The sequence below is a fragment of the Notechis scutatus genome, chromosome 2, assembly GCF_049901735.1.
Source record: "Notechis scutatus isolate UNSWTSFEM ecotype Mainland chromosome 2, rNotScu1.2, whole genome shotgun sequence".
Classification (NCBI taxonomy): Eukaryota; Metazoa; Chordata; class Lepidosauria; order Squamata; family Elapidae; genus Notechis; species Notechis scutatus.
The window spans coordinates 154,464,141-154,485,896 of NC_142010.1; the positions used below are offsets into that span (position 1 = coordinate 154,464,141).

The 21,756-nt window shown below is 39.5% G+C and overlaps 1 long non-coding RNA gene across 1 annotated transcript; it reads left to right on the plus strand.

Annotated features, from left to right (window-relative positions):
* Positions 1 to 161: 161 nt before the first annotated feature.
* On the plus strand, positions 162 to 3,581 carry LOC148132347 (uncharacterized). Its single transcript, XR_015747866.1, has 3 exons — positions 162 to 216; positions 1,676 to 1,772; positions 3,081 to 3,581. It is a non-coding gene; the product is annotated as an uncharacterized LOC148132347 (long non-coding RNA).
* Positions 3,582 to 21,756: the final 18,175 nt, after the last annotated feature.

Below are 21,756 nucleotides of genomic sequence, written 5' to 3' on the forward strand. Positions count from 1 at the left end.
TATGCTATTTGGGAGATGAAGAGCACATCATCTAGAACACAGATGTCAAAGAGAAGGAAAGACAAGGGAAACTAAAAGTTTGAAGAGCACCAAGTTGGAAAAACCTGTCTTAGTGGCCCATGCTTCTTAGATTAAGTGCTCTCTGTTTTTTTTCATTTCAGGTAACAAAATGTCATGCTCAGGTAAAGTCATCTAAGGAAGGGATATACATATCAGGTAAAATTTGCTCTGTTTCAATCTTGATCAAAAACAATTTCTGATGCAAACATTAAACAGATGATTTGGAAAGGTAAATTAGACTTACATTCTCCGTTGTCGGTGATCCCTTGGGAGATGTCTTCCATTTACCTTTCTTTTGCATTTAAATACCCTCAAGAGTCCTTCCAATCAGTTGATACATTTTTTTCAGTCTTTTCTTTTTAAGCAACATGGATCCTAACATGGATCTGCTAGGAATGAAGCGTCCAAATTTACCCCCACCAGTTTTCTTGTAAATCCCTGCCTTAAATCTTGCATTCTCTAAATGTCCAGATTTATTTCCATGGAAAAAATGAAGCAAGCCTTTAGTGCTGCAGTTCTCAGTGGGAGCCAGTATGTGCCCACAGCAACCTCCTTTGGCATTCATTAGGTTCCCTTCCCTCCTCTTCATTTTTAATTTGGTTGTGTTTTAATTGGGAAGTATCCTGGAGTTGACAGACCCTGGCTTTGATCTTATTTGGGGTTTGGAAGCTAAGCAGTGTCGGGCTTCAATAACATGTGCATGGGAGACTATTAGGGAATAGTAGAGCTGTAGACTAGACTAGGAAGTAGAAAAACATCTGGACAAGACAAGAGCAAGGAAACAGATAGATGAGCTTCATTGCGAGACCTTATGCTTTCCTTCAAGGACATGAAAATGTGGGGTGTTCCTCTAAGCTTCTGCCAAAGTGGATAGGGTTCAGTTTCATAGGGGCAAATCTGTGAATTGATTTTAAACCTCAGACTTTATTCTCACTTTCTTGGCCAAATTATACCTGGGGGTTTGGTGATCTTGGTTTTCTTCTTGCAGCTCTGGGAAACTAGTATCCAAGCATTTTAACCTTGAGCTAGACAAATTCTCCACTATTGCAAATTAGTTTCAGACTCCTTTAGTCAGTTCTGGTCTAGGTAGGATGGTGCTGTTGGGAATATAACATCTACAGTTTAAAAAAAACAGTTTTTGGGAGAAGCGAAGCCACCTCTGCCCTGATCTCTGCTCTTTATCAATTTATTTGGCTTTTAGCCTCATTAGTTTGGTGCTGGGAAAGGTGTGTTTTGTAAATAGCTCATTTGTGAATGGAAGCATTTTCTGGCAAACTCTAACAAATAAAATTGCCTTAAAATTTCAGATGTCTCTCTGACCACAAATGTTGTGGATGTCTCTTTACAGAGACGTACAGTGGGAAAATCTCCAGTGTAAATAGCTCTGCGATGCTCTCTCTCTCTCTCTCTCTCTCTCTCTCTCTCTCTCCTCCCTCCCTCCCTCCCTCCCTCTCTCTCCCTCCCTCTCTCTCTCTCTCTCTCCAGATCTGCTCCTTCTTTGAAACCAATTGTTTTCACCAATGAACATAAAGGATCCATTGTGTTTGAATGCAAGTACTTCCATCCCTGTGTAAACATAAAAGGAAGTGGCCATTTTTCTTTTTGCCTTTATCAGAACTGCATTGGAAAGAATATGGAAAAAGAAAATGGAAAAAATAAGATGCGATGCTGCTGTTGAAGAGGAGCTGAAAGAGTCTCATGCTGACAAGGAAGTAATGTGTGGTCCTTTGTGTCTCACCTTTTGAATTTCAGTTTAAAGCATGTTTATTTTCTTGATAGAATTTGTACAGTACAAATTGGCATTTATTTTACATTAGAAGACTTACCTTGGATTTATTGTTTGCTGAAGCTGCCCTTAATTTTTTTCCCATACATTTTTCCCATACATGTCCCAGGGAGTGAATCAATCACTTATGCCTATTTTAAACCATGACATGCTTGGGATAAAAATGAACGGCTTGGCTACACTGGTATGATAGATAGCACTGAGTGATGGAGAATCCAGCTCTGAACAACTGAACTTAAAGAATATTTTTTTCCAGATCTTCACTAAACTGTTCTAGAACTGGCCCCCTCACTGTGTTTTTGCTGGCAATGAGATAAACCAAATTACCTCATTCAATCCTGGCAAAGGATATCTCAAAGAGTGGTAATTCCCAATAACTCGGTCTGTTGGGCTGGGTTGCTATGACTTTAACATAGAACATTGATTTAAGCATGGAAATCTACAGGTTTCTTTTGCTTTATGTGAATTTGTTATTTATGCAATTTATAATTTTCATCCAAGAATTTGTTTTTATGCAAAAATGCTAAGCAATTTGAGCCAAAGGTCTGAAACATGCCAAAACTACTTCTTCCCCAAAACGTGAATATTTTCCCTCCAAAACCTCTTTCGGCTCTCAGTCATATGTTTACTATTATGTTGTACAATTGTTCCAGTTGTGTGTCCTGTCCCCTACTTATTTCCATTGTTGCAATAGTTATAACTGTTACTATGGAGTCAAAATCACCATGAACATCTTGTTCAACCATCTATCTAAAATAAAAAAGGATCTGCTCTTCAGGTCCTTTCATTTTGATTTTTGGAGGCCTTTGAGATTTTAAAATGACTGATGACAAGATTGAATAGTTTCAATGGTAAGTAATGCTGTTACTTTAAATGAAAGAAGACAGCCATATGGATGTCATCAGGTAAATCAGCCACTAGGCCAAACAAGTTTTTATTTTCAGTATCTTGCAGATTCCAGTTCTTCCTCTTTCTTTTTTTGCTGCTAAAGGGGAAATAATACATTTCTCCTATCACTTTTTGATAACTAGTTCCTTTCTGTTTATATCTCAATGGAATTTCACAACTGAATGTTCTAGATCAACCTTAAGGCCCTTTAGACATGAATTTCCATCATTCTCAGATGTTATGAAAGGAATAACATCCAACACATTTGAAGAGAACCCAGTTGGAAAAACCTGTCCTAGTGGCCCATGCTTCTTAGATTAATTGCTCTCTGTTTTTTTCATTTCAGGTAACAAAATGTTTGTTTTTGACATCGCCACAAATCTTGCTTCACGTAGTGATATACCGTAGAGATCCATGGAAATGGCTTTGAGGGAAATGTTCTGAAAGCCACCAGAAAGACGAAAAGGGGAGAAACTTTCCTTTAGTCCTTGGAAAGAAGTAATATTAGAAAATATCTCAGGTTGGCTCCTCCTTTGCTCTTTGGTGCATAAGAGGAAGAGGAGGAAGAGCAAGACTCTGTTAATGTAGACTATCTCATAAAATGGAGTTCTAGTCTTTTTGTGGAGTCGATTCTAGACAACTTTGAATGGGTGACAAGGATCTCCAGAAGCCTGAAATTTTTACAGGCTCTATCCGAAGCAATGAATATTTTTTTAAAAAATTGACCTCCAATGCTATGAAAAAGTTCATTGACCATCAGGCTCATAGACCATGAACCATTATCTGTATGGAATGGAAAACTATACAGACACACTTAAATGCAGTTAATTACAGAGCATGTGATTATGTTTGGAATTTTACTGACTGAGGTTTTGTCCATTCCACACAAAGCTGGGAACATTTCTTGCTAGCAGTGCATTGCCCCGAGTTTATTTTCTCAGACAGTGGAACATTCCTGTGATCCTGTGTCTAAAAAAGCCTTTTCTTGCATTTTAATAACTACCGGTAGTTATTTATACTGGCTAGATGTGGTTGTTCATATTTCTTCTTCAAAGCAATTATGGCAACACCCTAAACTATCACTGCTTATACTGTATTCTTCTAACTCTAGCTTAAAATGGGTGCATGAGAATTAAAAGTCTTGCAGTAGGATGGAAAGCAAACAATTTAAATTAATTAATACACCAAAGACCTGGTAATTAAGTAATCATTGCTTGCGTTAACTTTCCCCCCCCCCACAAATGCAGGATCTGTTTTTTTCACATCAACCAAGTGGGGTGAGAGTACATGTGGGCTGAGAGAATGACTGGTCCAAAGTCACCCAACTGGTTTTCATGGCTAAGGTGGGGTTAGAATTCACACTCCTGGTTTCTACACTGATGCCTTAACCACTAGACTAAACTGGTTTTCATTTGTTTGCAATAACATACCCATCTCTTATTAATTTCCTCAAAAAAGAGATGATTCTGGCAGCTCTGCATAACAAGTTGCCCTTGCAGAAATATCTCTAACAACAGGGAATGCAGAGGCTCTCTTCTTAAAGACAGTGAGGTCATTGAAACAGATGACGTGATGCACAGCATAGGGGGAAAGATTTGGTATCCCTCCTCCTCCTTCCAAAATGCTTTATATAGAGATGCCTTTGAAGACAATGTGGAAACAGCAATTGAGGTAGTAGTTAACTACAACCCCAATAACCTGTGTGGTGCACATTATATTGGATTATGGTAGTCTTCAGATAGAATCCAGGGTATTAGTTTTATAACACCCTCCATTAGCTTTGGTTCCAGTGATCTTTAGGAGCATCTCCTCAATATGGAACCTACCTATCCTCTAGTCCATACTCATTCTGGGTCAGGATGTTCATTGTCTCCCATCCAGGTGGGATGGGACTAGGGTCTTGGAGACAATGTTATTCTATGGCTGCCCTCTTTTATGCAACAGCCTATCTTGCTCCCCCTCCCACCCAGTTCAATTGGTACCTTATCCCTTTGGAAAGCTGTGCAAACAAAATTCTTTCAATAGGCCTTTGAGAATTAACAACTGCTATTACTAGGATATGAGCTGGAACCAATGCTATTGATGCCTCAGTTCTTTTGCCAGAGGACAAGGTTTCCCACCTATTTGAGGGTGGGGGAACAGTTTGTATTCTTGTCACAGTTATGACTCTCCTTAGAGCAGGAGCTCTGAGAAGTGTTCCGCATGCCCTTATGGCACCAGTGGTGTATAGTTCAAAGACATGAATGTTTGTGCCTTTTCTATGAAGATGATACCATGCTGCTGGCTGATAAATTGAACAATAGACCATATGATCCAGCTATGAGTATGAACTTGCATTTCAACATATCAAGGACAAAGCTGGTGTCATCTGAGGGGTTAATGGGATAGATTATTGCAATTAAATGGCTCCCAACATTAAAATAAGCAGGTTAATTGGTTAGTTGGTGAGTGTTTATTAAAGAAAGGGAAATGGACAGAAAAATCTTAAGGCACACAATTTTTCCTAGTATGTTAGTGTGTTACAACAAATATTGGCAAAAAAAAGAAAAAAAAGAAACAGCTGTGCATAACAATGTGCTTGTTAACAATGCATAACAATGTCATGGGAGTCAGGTGTGCCAGAAGAACCATAAAAATAGTTGAATGAAATAGTAATGAAATACTTTGTGGCAAAACAAGAAGATGGATGAACATCAATAGACAGTCAGTGACCAATGCAGGAAAAGTACATGGAGATAGTTTGATCACAGAGAGAGAATAAATTAGACCTGAGTTCACCAACGTTTCTGGCTTTGTGGATAGGCGTGGCGTAGCGGAGAGGAGATGGTTCCATGTGAGCAGCAGACAAGTGCATGTGTGTTCAGCTCCATTTGCACGAGTGGCAGGCATACGCACTTGCCGCGTATGCACTCACCCAATTGAGGATTGCACATGCGCTTGCCGGCTCTTCCCACGGCCCACAGGTTGGGGGCCCCTGAAGATCATCTTGCATTTTTGTTATTTGGTACACACATTAAGAATTGCAAACTGACTTTATCCTAATCAGAATAGCCTTAGGAAAAAAATTAGAATGGGAGAAAGCCAGTGACCCTGTTTCAAGAGGGAACATTTCTTTGATCTGGAAAATCTCATTCACAGAAGGGTTCTATAGAACACTCTTTCAATGGATTAGAAGTTTAGAAGTAGAATTTCCAGAGAGGAACATCTCAACTGATTTCCTAGAAATTTGTGTATTGGCTGCAGATAGTTAAAAGAAATAATAAGAGAGAAAGGGGGTGGGGGAGAGACTTATTGACATCCTAAAAAAGAAAACCAGAACAGGTTACAGGAATAAATATATGAATGTGATAAAAGCTAGCCACTTGTGGACGAATATAGTAAATAGTGTTGGTGTGAACTAAATAGGATAGCATAGGATAGGTTGGATAGGATAGGATAGGGAGCTGGAAGGGATCTTGGAGGTCTTTTGGTCCAGCCTCCTGCTCAAGCAGGAGAACCTATACAATCTCAGATAAGTGGCTGTCCAGTCTCTTCTTAAAAACCTCCAGTGATGAACCCACAATTTCTGAAGGCAAGCTGTTCCACTGGTTAATTGTCCTTACTGTTAGAAAGTTTCTCATTAATTCCAGGTTGCTTCTCTCTTTGATCAGTTTCCAACCATTATTTCTTGTTTCATTTAGATTTAGTTAGATTTCTGCCTTTGGTGTGGCTATATGGAGAAATCTGGATGACTTGCCTGGAATGAAGAACTCAGCATAAGCAAGCTCTTCTTGAACAACCTGATTCTTAGAAGAACAGAAAAATAAAGACATTGCCATTGTCATTAGTCACAGATTCAGTGATCCCTAGAGACTGATTTTTTTTTTTTAAAGTCCCAGCCACAAAGAATATTCACCTCTGAATTCATCTGGTAATATCTGGACCACTACTCTGAAAGAACTGAAGAAGCTTCTTGGATGAGAAGTGAAATGTTTTCAAGAAAAAAAAACACCAAGAAAGTCCAGTTGCCTTTTGAAAAGCACCTTTGGAATAGCTCAGTTTTGAGCAATTAAGAAATAGAGGAATGCTAATTCAAAATGATTTTTTTAAATTTCATTATTCTGTATTCTAAAAAGAGGAAGCTCATTCACAAAGATTGTTAAGCCTGAATTCCCCAACGAGTGTTAAGGAAAACAAACTAAACAGAATGTGTAGCGTAGTCAGATAGGCAGACAGGTAAATGTGTGAGATAAGTTTGTATTTTAGTTAATACGCAGTAAAAAACAGATACGCTTGTGCTATCAAAAATATAGTTTATTCCATTAGGAATTATAGCATAGTCAAAATAAGCGGTCCATTAGTCATGTATCATTTCAGTCAGTCCAGTCGGGGATACTCAATTTGCAAAGTCCGTGTTGAATAGCCAATGTCAGTTCACTTACAATAAATCAGTCCGTATTATCTCTTCTCTCCGTTGAGAAATCAACACTCCTTTCTCTCCTCCGTTCCAGTAAGGAAAAACGCAGTCATCAATCCATCCAGTAATTAGGGATCATTAAGCCAGAGAGAGAGAGAGCTGCAATTGACTTGCTTCTTTTATGGTGCTTTTACAACCACACCCTTAATTACATTCTTGTAGTTAAAGTTACACACACTTTAACCAACAAACCATGATAACTTATTTATTATTTTTTACCCAAACCAGTTAGGGTAAACAATGTTATCCCTAACTGACTGTATGCTTTAATGTTGATGAAATCAGCAACTGTTTTGATTGGGGGAATAAGCAAGGGAAAGAAGTGTGAACAGGAAAGAGAGACTGAGGTACATGCATAAAATATGTAGAAATCTGGGAATATGCCACCCCAATTGTCCCCTATCACCCATATACAAGGGGTATGTGTTTTTTTGCAAGAAAACTTAAGTGGAATAAATAGTTTAGATATCCCATTGAAAAGCAACAAAATGCAAAAATCAGAAAATCAGTGATGGATATGAAAATACATGATACGCAGATACAGCAATACAGAACGCAGGACACACAGTTGAAGAGATACCTTTGCCCCAAGTCCCATAATTCCTCTTTCTATCTTCTTTCTCCCTCTTCTCCTTCCTTCTCTCTTGAGGCATTAACAGCTGAGGGAAATCAGCTGCCCAGTTTCTATCAGTTATGTGAAAGGAATCCCTTCTTCAGCAATAAGAGCCAGCTGTTTTGCATCTAGAAATGGGTATCTCCTTTTTGAGTTGAGGTCTGAATTCTAATGTTTACATCAGATATATTGTGCCTTTCAACAATAAAAGTTTCTTGAAGATTCAAGCTAGGGCTTTCCTTTAGGAGACAGCTTTGGATCAAAAATTGGTTTCTGAGGAGACTTCCGGTTTGTCGGCTTCGGCAGCGGCAGGGATTCGCGATCCTGCGCGATCCCTGTTGCGCTAGCTGTCTTGGTGCCTCCGATCCGGACGGGTTTGGAGGCTAAGGTTGCCCGTAGAGGCAGCCAAAGATAGGAGGATCCGGACAGGGGTTGGGGTTTTCGCAGACCCCTTCCCCACCTGGCTTAACCCTCTTTTCTCAAGGCGGTGGAGCGGCGGTCAGCAATGGCCGCCACAAAGAAGCTGACAGCTGGACAAGATTGTGCTGGAGGAAGAAGGAGAAAGTTCTGAAGCGAAAGTTTTTTGGCTGAACTGGGACTATAAGATACAAGTAATATCCTGAAAATCCTGATTTTTTGAAAGATACTTTGTTTCAGAAGAGATTTACAAGCGCGAGTGAAAATGCTTAAAGAGAAAGTTTACTCCCTTCCACATGGATTTAACAAATGGATATTGAAAATCCTGCTATTTTACAGAAGGTAAAAATTTAAAGCTTTCTGTTATAAGTGGGAAGGGAGAGGACAAAAGGAAAATTTTTATTAAGATTTTGTTGGAGGAGATGCCTGGAAGATTTTGAGATTGGAAGTTAATTGCAATAAGACTTTAAAATACAGATTGGGTGTTTTTTTCCCTTGCCAATTGATATTACCCCAGGAAGAAAAAGTGTGAAGAACTTTGTGCTCTGTTTGGATTGTTTGATGACTTTGGGATTTTGGGGAATTGTTTCAAGCTTTGAATTATCTTGGTTGTTTTAAGAAGAAGAAGAAGAGAAAAAAGAAGAAAAAAAGGTTTATAATGGCTTTATCTGTTGATGAACTGAGAGAGGAATATGGTAAAATAAAAAAGAAGGTAAAGACGGTGTGAGAGAAATTTTTCGCTTTTTAGAAATGGCGCTTGCCACTTATCAACAAACGCAGCAATTAATGGAGGAGGAGGAGGAGGAGGAGGAGGAGGAGGAGGAGGAGGAGGAAGAAGAAGAAGAAGAAGAAGAAGAAGAAGAAGAAGAAGAAGAAGAAGAAGAAGAAGAAGAAGAAGAAGAAGAAGCCATCTTTAACGAGTTTACAAAGTTGATTAAAAAGGACATAAGACTTAAAAAAACATCCAAGAAAGAGAAAAATAAGATGCAAAATCAATACAATGTTAGAAAGCAAAAGAAAAGAGAAATACAACAGAGAGGGGAAGCTAAGGGGGTAAAAGACCAGATGGGATAAGATAGGAAGGAAGAAGGGGAAAAAAGCCACAAAGGTATGAATCAAGATGTGGAAAAGAAATCTTTTTTAGGGATAATGGGTAATGCATAACTTTGTTCCAAAATGTTTCTGCAAGGTACATGATAGTATTGTAGTATTTGTATTAGAAATAGAAAATTAGAATTTTATAAGATTTAAGTAAAGATTAAAACATTAAAGGTTTAATAATGATAGATTTTAAGATTTAATAAAATATTAAAAGGAATGTTTAAAATACTTAGTTTAAGTATAGAGTTTATTTGACTATTGTGTGGATGTGTGTATGAACTTATTATTATGGTATTTGTTTTTGAGATAGATAATTGGAATGCTATGAGATTTAATGTTTAATTATATATTTAATTACTTTATGGATTTACTATTTTAGTAAGTAGAATGTACTAAGCAGAATTAGATAGGGAACTAGGTGTTACCTTAAATGTTAATTTAGGGGAGCAATGGAAAGGCATCATACTTCGATTAGTGATTTCAGGAGAATTTTTTTTTTTCCTAATATGAATGAGATAAATGGATAATTGGAAAAGAATGGACAAAAGATACAAATATAATGATTTAAATTAAGATGAAATAAATAAAACAGAATTAAGAAGAGTGGAAAGCGGGGAGAAGTTATAATGAAGATATAGAAGGGTAATAAGATAGGTAATGGCATATAAGTTGAACATGAATTTAATTGAAGTCCATACAAAGAGAGGTAATCCGGGGCCAAGTTACTTTTTAAAAAGAAGTTTTATGTTTTTGTGTTTTGTGTGTGTATGTTTGATTGAGATTTAATAAAACCTTGGGAGAAAGCGAGAAGAATATTTGTAAACAAGGCAGAGGGAAATATGAAAATGATGAGTATAAAATGGATAAATATAGAAGAAATGTAATTGAATAAGAGCAAAGAGAAATAATGAGAAATTTGCTAAAAAATATTTAAGTGGAAATGGGATATATTAGAATTATATTGTATAAAACAATGTTTTATCTGCCTTGTAAAAAATTATAATGGAAAGAGGTTTAATGTCTTTAATGTCTAATGATGCTTTGTTTGTCTTTAAAATTAATAAAATTTGTTTAAAAAAAAAATTGGTTTCTGCTAAGCTGACCAATTACATATCGCAAAACTGAAGGTCTGTGTTAGTAGAAGCAGATAAGTAGGGAGATGCCAGCAGAAGCTTTATCCCCTCCCATCACCAATTCTTCCCACACTAGATACTCTGTCTTGCCTCCCCACAGCCCAGACAGCCTTCTGGGACATAAACCTGAACCTTGGCCTTGCAATCAAGAAATGTAAATGTTTACATGTTACTCATTTCTGATGCTCTGACAGAGGAGAACTGCAAGTATTTTCTCTCTCTGGGTCTATGCTTGAGGGTTGGAGCTTGGCAATCCAAATTTTCCACTCTTTTTAATGAATGGGTCAGCAGTTCTGTACCCACCTGCTACCAAAACAATTCAATAGAGGTTTAGGACCATCCCTTCTCAAGAAGAGGCTGGAGCAAGGGGAAAGGACCGCAATGTTCTTCAGAATACCAACCTGAGGATGAAAGTAGAAGGGACTTCTGCTAGACATTTGTCATGCAGCATTTGACAAGAAGAATGCCATGAATTCCTTCTGTGTTTTCTTCCATTCCTCTCACACAAACATAAACAGAGAAATTAGATTGGCTAAAGCTCCTTTGACATGGAACCTCCACAGTAAAGCCTTTAGTTTGGAAGCAGCCTTACAATCACTTGACTATTAAAAAACGTTTCGGCCTGGATGTTTTATGAATTCTCCAGAAGATATTGTTACATCAAAAAAGCTAATAATATTTGTGTGTCATTTAGGATTCAAAAATCCTCCTGAATCAGTCTAAATTCCATTCTTGGGAGAATGGTTGATTCTGGCATGACTGTGAACAAGTTATTGACATCTCTTGCACAGACTATCAGTAGTTATCAGAAAATATGTGTGTTAGATGGTTACCATAAATAATGATAGTAAAGCAAAAAGCATGTTCGGGGATCACTGTGATCAACCTGTAAAATCCTACTCTAATGTATAGGTCATTAGAACTTTTCCAAGGGTTCCATTACAGTGTAATAGATTTAAGCAGCTCCCTTTTTGAAGGGTAATTTATGCTCCTCCCTTCCAGATCAAAGGAATGTCATCACACTGGTTCTTTTTCTTTACTTAAGTGGGACTGTAGACTAGTCTTGGAATCTTTCAAACTGGGCAGCCAATTTCTTTTACAACACATGATATTCTAAAGTTGTTTTTCTTTGTTATTCATGTGTATTCTAACCAATTAATAGAACCACTTATGGTGCATTTTGGGCACCTTAAAAGTTGACACCTTTTGTCTTGGCTCCTGTACTTTCTAGAGCAGTGGCCCCCAACCTTTTTTGTGCCACGGTCCGGTACCGGCATCACAAAATGATCCGCGGCCCGGTACCGGCATCAGCACGCATGGCAGGTGAGCCGAGCGACCGGCCAGCCAGCCGTCCCTGCTTCTCCCGCCACCTTCAACTCCTCCTTTGTACCTTTGTCGATGGGCTTCGGGACGGCTTGGACGGTCACTGCTCGCTTCTTGCCTTGGGTGTGCTGAAAGAATCCTCGCGCCTTAGTTTTGTTCGAAGCCGCCCCTTCGATGAAACTAAGGCGCGAGGATTCCTTCAGGACCCAAACGCCGCTTTCCAACCGGAAAAGCTCACCGAAGCACTTTCTCATCAAAACAAGATGGCGGCGCCCAGAAAACCGGCGGCCCGGTAGAAAATGTTCCACGGACCGCTACCGGTCCGCGGCCCAGTGGTTGGGGACCCCTGTTCTAGAGGACTTTCTTCCCTGGCTTGATACACCTGGACCTTGTTCATTTTAATGAACTGTAATTTTTTTTTTTAAAAAAGCTCAGGTTTATTTTTTTTAAATGTAGTCACAGGAACTACCATTTAAATGTGCTTCTAACATGTCAGGCTTTGTGTGGATTTCAGGCCCAGAAAGCCATAAACTATTGGGTTCTGTGGTACCCTAAACCATAAGAAAATAAATCACATTATGGCTTATATTGCAATAAGCCATATGCAATATGCAATATGCAATACACAAGGCAAGTTTGGAGATTGCAAAGCTGGTGGTTTAGCTTTCCAACCTTGGTGCTCAGTTATGGTATTAATTAAGTAAATAGATTTAATGTATGCGACATTTCTTTTTTTTTATTGCCTGCTTAATTTAAAACTTTCAGCTGACTTTATCTCTTCTGCTCTCTTACATTTCCACCTCATTTCTACTGCCTGTATTGGCTAGGCTTAAAAGCCACAAGCATACTCATGGTAAGATGAAGAAATGGAGATGTGTTTGGATGCAATTGAATGTTCATCTGAGAAGAACCAGAGAGGAAAAAAAAGTGATGGGCTGGCCAAGCCCTTGGCAACTTTCTGAGGGCCCAGTGGAAGCAGAAGCAGGCTGTTTAAAACCCCACTGATTTCACAGGAAGCTTTCAAAGTCAGGCTCTTGTTTTTATATCCTGCTCCCTGGGAATGGAATAAATTCATAAGTGATATGAAGCCGTTGTTGGCTTTAACTATGATTTGTGAAATAATCCACAAGGATCGGGTTCATCCAAGATGAATAGAATAGAATAACAGAGGTGGAAGGGACCTTGGAGGTCTTCTAGTCCAACCCACTACACCACTTCAGACAAATGGTAATCTTTTTTAAAACTTCCAGTGTTGGAGCATTCACAACTTCTGGAGGCAAGTTGTTCCACATCGATTGTGGCTTACCAAATATAATGGCTAGGTTCTTTGTAGCATGCTACTGTCATCCCTAGAGTGATCGGGAGGGTAACAGAAATGGATGATCCAGCACATTGGAGGTTTTCTGCTGGCATAGGATGGAAAACATTTGTTTCATTCCAAAATATCTTGTCTCAATGAGAGGGAGGCTATGTCCTCTGCAAATGATTCGTGGAAATCCTTCTTCAAGCTGATCACTCAGTTATAGTCAAAACTGATGTTTTCTCAATGGTTGTTTAACAATACCATGTCAGTGTCCTCAAAAACTGGGAATTTTCTTTCAGATGTTGAAATAGAATATTGGTCAGAGTATGGAAGAGTTATATTCTGTAAGTAGTAGGAGTGCAGAAGCAAAAAAAAGGACCAGGACAGGTTTGACTGCAGAGAGGTTTGAGTTGGCCACTGGTGAAGCATCATATAACGCAATGGCTTCATCAGAAAATCTGATATATGCTTTCATAGATATGCCCCTTGCTGTGAGAAGCTCATTTGCAGGATCCAATCTGGGCCAGTCATCAGGATCAGAGGTTTAGTCTTCTGAGCTTTTTGATTCATGCTGGAGTCCATCCTCACAAGTCCATAGATTTGCCTTCATTTGTAAGTTCATTTGCCTCCAACATGCTCTGAATAAGCATCTACAAATGTGGCAGCTTTTACAAGTTACACCAGATAGCCAAATGGACTCTCACCTAAGGGAAAATAAATTTCCTCTTAGAAATTCTTGCCTCCTGAGAGTGGGGAAAGCTTAACAAGGCAATGCATATTTGCAGTTTTAATGTTGCTGGTGTGGAAATTGTGTACCTCCAGCTGAAATGTCAATTTCTGCTGTGTAGCACTCACATCACAAAAATAATAATAATAATCATGGAGCGCATGAGTTCACATTCTTATTCCCCAATGGAAATTGGCTGCTAAAAGTCAATATGTTGCCAAAGCTTTCTGTTTGTTGTGTTGAAATACAGCAGAGAAACTAGGGAACAACTTTCATACAACATGTCAAATCTTCAGGACAGAGTGTGGCATGGATTGGGTAACTGCTCCTTGCTGATACAGGTCAAAAAATAGCCCAAATGGGTTAAGCTCTAGTAGGCTGCTGGCAGGCAGATAGATGTGTCTTTTATTCAACGAAGAAGTACAAGGCTGGAGGTCTCACCTTCTTGTGTACCAGAGCCTTTGAGGGCACTACTATGTGCTTTCAATTTCTAGTTCTTTATAAGAAAGGCAATGAATGAATGGAGGAGGGCGCAAACTAAAAATATGCGGTTGGGTTCCAGGAAAGAATATTCCAACCTTACTCTGACTTTCTTCAGAATTAGCTGCTGGAACTGCCAGCGTGGATCTTAATGTGACTCCCTTGCCAGTTTCAAATTATTGCAGTGTTTTGCTCAACTCATGCCCAGTTTTCTATCCTGATGTGATGTTTGCTTTGCTTCCAGGGCTTTTAAAATGATAACAGTTATGCATATGTAATGCATAATACAGTATATAAATTAAGAAACCACGTGTACTGTAACTTGTTTTTACTATTAGCAATGCTTATTGAACAATTTGATGAACAACCATTACCAACACTTGTAGTTTATAATTCTGCCTGCACTTTTATCAAGGTATTTTTAAACAGTGATAATGGAGTATAAATTACTATGTTCAATTATTCAATTATTTTTAAAATACTATCCTTGCAGCCTGATCTATTTTAAAAAGATGTTGACAGGACAGAATAACAGTACTTGTAACAGGGAGCCCATTTCCATAATTATGGCATTCTTCAGGTTCTTGACTATTTTGACTAAATAGCTCCAACAAAGAATGTTGGAATGCTACAAGGGTGTGAAATGAATCAGCTAGACTAGCCAGTGTAAGACACAAATATCACATCACACTTGTACTATAAGATCTGGTCTGGTGGGGTGACAATTTGCTTTCTAAATACAAATTAGAGTGCTAATAATTTTTAAGCTTCTGATATACAGTACTTAGGACTTAACTAAGGAAATGTCTTTCCCATTATGAATCTGCCTATATGTTAAACAGAATACCAGAGGCTACTACTTGTCTCACCTTCTGGTGGTTTGGAAAACAGGTTGACCCCTCTTCTCTGTGGCAGCCCTCGAATATTGAAATACTGCTATCTTGTCACTCCTACTTCTTTTCACTAGACTAGACATACCCAATTTCTGCAATGTTTTAGCCTCTAACTCCAAAAAGAAGTCCAAATGAAAAGCTGTCACATTCTCTTTCCTTATAATATCACTAAGCATCTATCCCTAACATCAGTTTTCGGCCCAGACCATAAGGAGACCTAACCCTAATCCCAACCTAAACATGGGTTAATTTTCATTTGAAAGAGATTTTCCCATGTAATATACAGTGTTCAAAAAAAAAAAAAAGGTCTGATCATAAAGATGTCACATTCTCTTTCCTTATAATACCACTAAGAAACCATACCTAACTTCAGCTTTCAGGAGAGACCCTAAGGGGATCTAACCCTAACCTTACTTTAATTCTCACTGTGAGAGGAATTTTTCTATGTAACGTACTGTGCTCCAAAAAGAAGGCCAAACGAAAAGCTGTCACATTCTCTTTCCTTATAATATTACTAAGCACCTATCCCTAACATCAGTTTACTGCCCAGACAACAAAGCAGACCTAACCTAACCCTAGCCCCAACCATAACCCTAGTTTTATTTTCATTGTGAATGGGATTTTCCTATGTAATTTACTGTGCTTCAAAAAAAAATCCAAATGAAAAACTGTCACATTGTCTTTTATTATAATATCACTCAGAATATATACCTAACATCAGTTTTCAGACCAGACACCAAGGAGAAGTTAACCTAACCCTAATGTAACACAAACCCCAATCCTAATCCTACTTTTATTTTCATTTTGAATGGATTCCCATGTAATTTACTGTGCTCCAAAAAGAAGTCCAAACTAAAAGCTGTGACATTGTCTTTCTATATAATACCATTAAGAATCCATACCTAATATCAGTTTTTAGGCAGGCCCCAAGGAGACCCAACCCTAACCCCAATCCCAACCCTAAACGTGGCTTAATTTTCATTTGAAAGGGATTTTCCCATGTAATATACTCCAAATAGAAGTCTCAACAAAAAGCTGTCACATTATCTTTCCTTATAATACCATTAAGAATCTATCCCTAACATACATTTATGGCCCAGACCCCAAGTAGTCCTAACCCTAAAACTATCCCCAACCATAACCCTAGTTTTATTTTCATTGACAATGAAATTTCCTTTTGTAATTTACTGTGCTCTAAAAAGAAGTCCATACAAAAAGCTGCCATGTTCTCTTTCCTTATAATACCATTAAGAATCTATCCCCAACATCAATTTTCAGGCCAGACCCCAAGGAGACCTAACCCTAATCCTAATCTAAGTCTATGGCCAACCCCAATCCTACTTTAATTTTCATTGTGAATGCAATTTTCCCATGTAATTTACTGTGCTCGAAAATGTAATCTGAATGAAAAACGTTCACATTCTCTTTTCTTATAACACCATTAGGAATATATCCCTAACATCAGGTTCTGGTCCAGACCCCCAAGGAGACCTAACCCCTAACTCTAATCCCTAATCCCTTATAATTCCATTAAAAATCTATACCTACCATCAGTTTTCACACTAAACTCCAAGGATACTTAACCCTAACTCCAACCCTAATCCTATTTTTATTGTCATTATGAATGGGATTTTCCATGTAATTTACTGTGCTTGAAAAAGAAGTCCAAATGAAAAGCTGCCATGTTCTCTTTCCTTATAATACCACTAAGAATTTATGCCTAACATCAGTTTTCAGGCCAGACCCCAGGGAGACCTATCCCTAACCCTAATCTAACCCTAAGGCCAACTCTAATCCTACTTTAATTTTCATTGTGAATGGGATTTTCCCATGTAATTTACTGTGCTTGAAATTGTAGTCTGAATGAAAAGCTGTCACATTCTTTCCTTAGAATACCATTAGGAATCTATCCCTAACATCAGGTTTCAGCCGAGACCCCAAGGAGACCTTACTTTAAGCCTAATCTCAACCCTAATCCTACTTTTAATTTTCACTGTGAAATGGGATTTTCCATGTAATGTACTGTGCTCCAAAAGAAGTCCAAAAGAAAAACTGTCATGTTCTCTTTCCTTATAATATCAGTAAGAATCTATCCTTAACGTCAGTTTTCAGGTAAGACTCCAAGAAGACCAAACCCTAGTTTTATTGTCATTGTGAATAGTTTTCTATTTAATATATTAAGCTCCAAAAGCGCCAGACAAAAAGCTGTCACATTTTTTTTCCTTATAACACCACTAAGAATCTATCCCTAACATCAGTTTTTGGCCCAGACCCCCAAGGAGACATGACCTAACCCTAGCTCCAACCTCCTCCTATTTTTATTGTCATTGTGAATGAAATTTTCCCATGTAATTCCATGTGCTTCAACAAGAAGTCCCAACAAAAGCTGTCATTTTCTTTTATTATAATACCACTTAGAATTTATCCATAATATCAGTTTTTGGCCCAGACTCTAGGAAGACCTAAACCCTAACCCTAACCCCATCCTTAATCCTACTTTAATTTTCATTGTGAATGGGATTTTCCCATGTAACATACTACTGTGCTCTGAAAAGAAATCTGAACCAAAAACTGTCACATTCTCTTTCCTTGTAATACCATTAAGAAGCTGCTGCTAACATGAGCTGGTCCAAGTACCATAAGGAGACTTAACCCAACCCTAACCCTTACCCTAGTTTAATTTTCATTTTGAAGGAGATTTTCTGATGTATTTTGCTGTGCTTCCAAAACGAATTCCAAAATCGAAAAGCTGTCACATTTGCTTTCCTTATAATACTACTAAGCATCAATCCCTAACACCAGCTTTTGGCCAAGATCTCAAGGAGACCTAACCAGAACCTGCCTTTTAAGCAACTCCAAGCCTAACAGATTTTATACACCTTGAGGCTGGCTTTGGATGGTGTTGTAATAAGGGAGAAAAACTTTAGCTCAGTGGAAAACCCAAGCCTGTTTCACTCAACAGGCTCAGGCTAAGATAACGGCAATGTCTTGAGGACACAATAGAAAAGGAGATATTTTGTCACAGCATCTTTGTGTTGTTGTTAGGTGAAATGGAGAAAGCCCTGTCAAGCATTTTGTATCTTCTATCTTTGTTTCATTCCATGAAAAAATAGCAGTACAATGTTATTTCAATGAGTAATGATACGGTAGAACCTCAGTATTAACTTTGCAACACCGAGATCTCAAATTTTAATGCAACACCAAGATCTCAAATTTTGATAGTATACCCCACTGAATTAGAAAGCCCTCAGGAACCCCTTATTGTATCCTATTTATTCTTGGCTACAGCAGTAACTTTGTCATAGCAATTCAATGACTGTTTTGGTTGGGCGAGTTACCAAGACAAATTCCTTGTGTATCCAATCACACTTGGGCAATAAAGAATTTATTCTATTCTATTCTATTCTATTCTATTCTATTCTATTCTATTCTATTCTATTCTATTCTATTCTATTCTATTCCTCTTCAACGAGGACATTTGTCTCTTCCCAAAGACTAGCCAGGGCAGATGCCTTGTGCTGCTAAGAATATTCTGGGAGACAGTGCTCCCATTCTGGGTGGGCAAGAGGAGAAAGATGTCATTATGAGCACTACATATTTGGGGTAAAATGTGAGAAACCCTAAAATTGGCAAAGGCGGTATCTCCTTCCCCTGTTGGCTTCTTCTTTCAGGTCATCAAAAGAGCAACCTTGTTGGATGACTGCCAGCAATAGGCCACCTTGGGCTGTGAAGCAATCAAGCTGAAGTTGTTCCTAACAGACCATTTATTATGTTCAGGGAAAGATGAATGTGAACAAATCAATAATACAGAGCAGTTTCTAAAAGTAAAATGTGGACCCCGGAATAATAATGGCAGCAATACTGATTCCCCCTCCCCCAAAAACACCCTTGATCTATTATTCTCAGCTGGTGAACTATTGTGTAAATCAGAAGCTTGTGTTTTGCTGCTGGCTATGCAACTTGAATCAGACTCAGCCTTTCCAGCTTCCTCTGGTTGGCTTGAGAGAAGAATGTGGCTGAGAGACGTGGCAGTAGTGCTGCTGTTGCTAGAAGAGCTTTGGGGTTTTTTTTCTTGCTATAGCGGGAAGGCAGTAGGCAGATTCCAGGCTGAAGTGATCTCAGGTTACAGAAGAAATATGGAAAACAGTATTTGGAGAGTTCAGGATGGCTACATTAAGGCTTTCAGTAAAAGAATGCGCTATGTGGTACCCAAGTGCCAAACCCCAATGAGACGTATGTTTTATGGAAAGATCTGAGTGGGATGATTTGGGAAAGGATTATAAGGGAAAGTCCAAGTCCTCTTTCTCCCACTTATTTCTTCCCTCAGGTAAGAGCCATTCTATAGAGATGAATGAAGCAGAATCACTGCAGAGGTGCCAGAATGAACAGGAAGAACAAGAACATCTGCTGAAGGACAACCAGAGCCAGCTCCTCCTGTCCTTCCACGTTCTCATGCAATTGGCTTGGGGCGGTAATTCTTGGACACTCATCCTTAGATCTCCACCCCAGATCATCAGTGCACTTACATTTTGCCAGGCAGGCATTTACAATTGCCCTCTTGGAAATAATAATCACCATTCACTCTTCACCCACAACCTGAATTAAACAGCTTTAGTTCCATCCATCTTTTAAGCCAAGTTCCCAGTTTCACCAAGAAGGCTTCTCTTCTTGAGAGGTGCCTGCATTTCCAGCCTTCCATTTAAGCTGAGGCAGCAACATGTCATCCTCTCACTCTTCCTGTAATTCAAAGGAGAGCCAGAACCAGCAGATAAGAAGTGAGCAGGGAAGCCAATGAGGTGTCCGGCTATCTTGCAGCTTCCAGGGGACTTCTGTGCAAAGAGAAGGAAATGCGGGAGGAGGTGATGGCATGGGAAGGAGAGAAACTTATGGCCAGGAACTTTCACTCCACATGTCTTCGGGACTATTTCCTTCCTGTTGCTGGGTAGAGCAGTGATTGGAGAGGAAGCACTTTCGTGGGAGTACAAAATAGCAAAGAATGGGTTGTGATATGGGGTGCCAGTCCTAACTACTGAACATGGAGAGCTGATCAGACGAATGGTCTTTAGGAAGCACCTTTTAATAGCTTTCCTCTTCCCAAAATGGAAAAGAAAAGCCTTGAGTTCTTGGAACTTCAGCATTGACCACCAACAGGATGCCAGTGAAGGAGAGCCCAGTTATTGGCCAGAGGGTACAGCAGGCAGACAACACCTCCATCAAGTCAGAGGGGTCACCATTCAGGTTGTTCCTGCTTTTCTTGCGTTTTGTCCTGGCTGAAGGGAAAGTCCAGAGATTCCAGGCGGAAGGGGCGTGGCTGTGGCATCTCTCCACTGTTTGGGCAGAAGGAATAGAGCTATCAGGCTGGAAGTCAGCATGGAAGTGCTGTTGTTCAGTAAGGAGGTGAGTTGTGGAAACCTGTAGAGGGAAACAAAAACAAAAGAGGGAGTTTAATTTCAGGAATACCAACAACAAAACCTCATTGTCCATTCTCCCCCAGGAGAAATTTATCCAAATGTCTTGCAACAATGCTCTATGTTCAGCTTGTGTGCAAAGACTTTTTAAATTTCTGTACAACTATATAGTACATGTACAGGTAATCCTCAATTAACAATAAGTAAATGGGAGCTGGAATTTCTATCACTAAACAACATGGTCATAAAGTGCAATGCCACATGACTTAGCAACAGCAACCCCAGGAGTCCCTCTTGTTACTGTCATTATCTGAATCCCTCCATTGTTAAGTGACAACCCACCCCAATCTAAGCCATTCTAGGTTGGCCTCAGCTCCAAGGCCTCAGAAAGACAAGAAGCTCCCTCCTTTGAATTCCTCCCCACACCTATTCCTTCCCCCATTTTCCCCTTTTAAACACCCTGCATAGCCACCTGCCACCACTTCCAGGTCTTACTTCAATCCCGTGCTTGCTGCTGAGAAGCCCCATTCCATGCCCAGCCACCCCAGTGCCACAAAGTCCCAGCCTCGCCTGCTCCCCTGCATTCTGCAGATCTTGTTGCTTCCAGTTGACCTCCGGCCATTTTCCTCCACCTGATGCAAAAAAGCATAGAGGCATGGCCCATTGCGAGGGAGTCAGGACTTCTTCCTGAGGCTGTGGTTGCCATTCCCAAACTGCGTGCCTGGTTTGGTGATGTTTTAGAGGAGGAGGGTGGTGCTCAGAAATCTTCAAAGGCTTTCTGATCAGTGCAGGCCTTGGCAGGAGAGGCAGGGCAGGGGAGGGATGGTTCTTGTGCTGTGGTGCTGGGATGGCAGGCTACGGCGTGGGCTTGAGGCAGCATTGTGGTGGCGACAGTGCTGGAGCTGAAGTAAGGTGGTGGCAGCCAACTGAGAGACAGCTGCCTCTGTTTCAGTCAAGTGGCACCTGCAAGGAATACCAATATGCAATTGGTGAAAGAGCAATGAGGGAGAAATGGGTGGGTGGGGGAGTTGAAGTGCCCCTACAGTCATAAATGAGGCAAGCTGCCAAATGCGCAATGTCGATCCTGTCACTGTGGGGGCGCAGTAACTACAACTTCGAGGACCAAGCTGTAAAGAGCCATTCATTCAGTGCTCCCGAAACTTCAAAC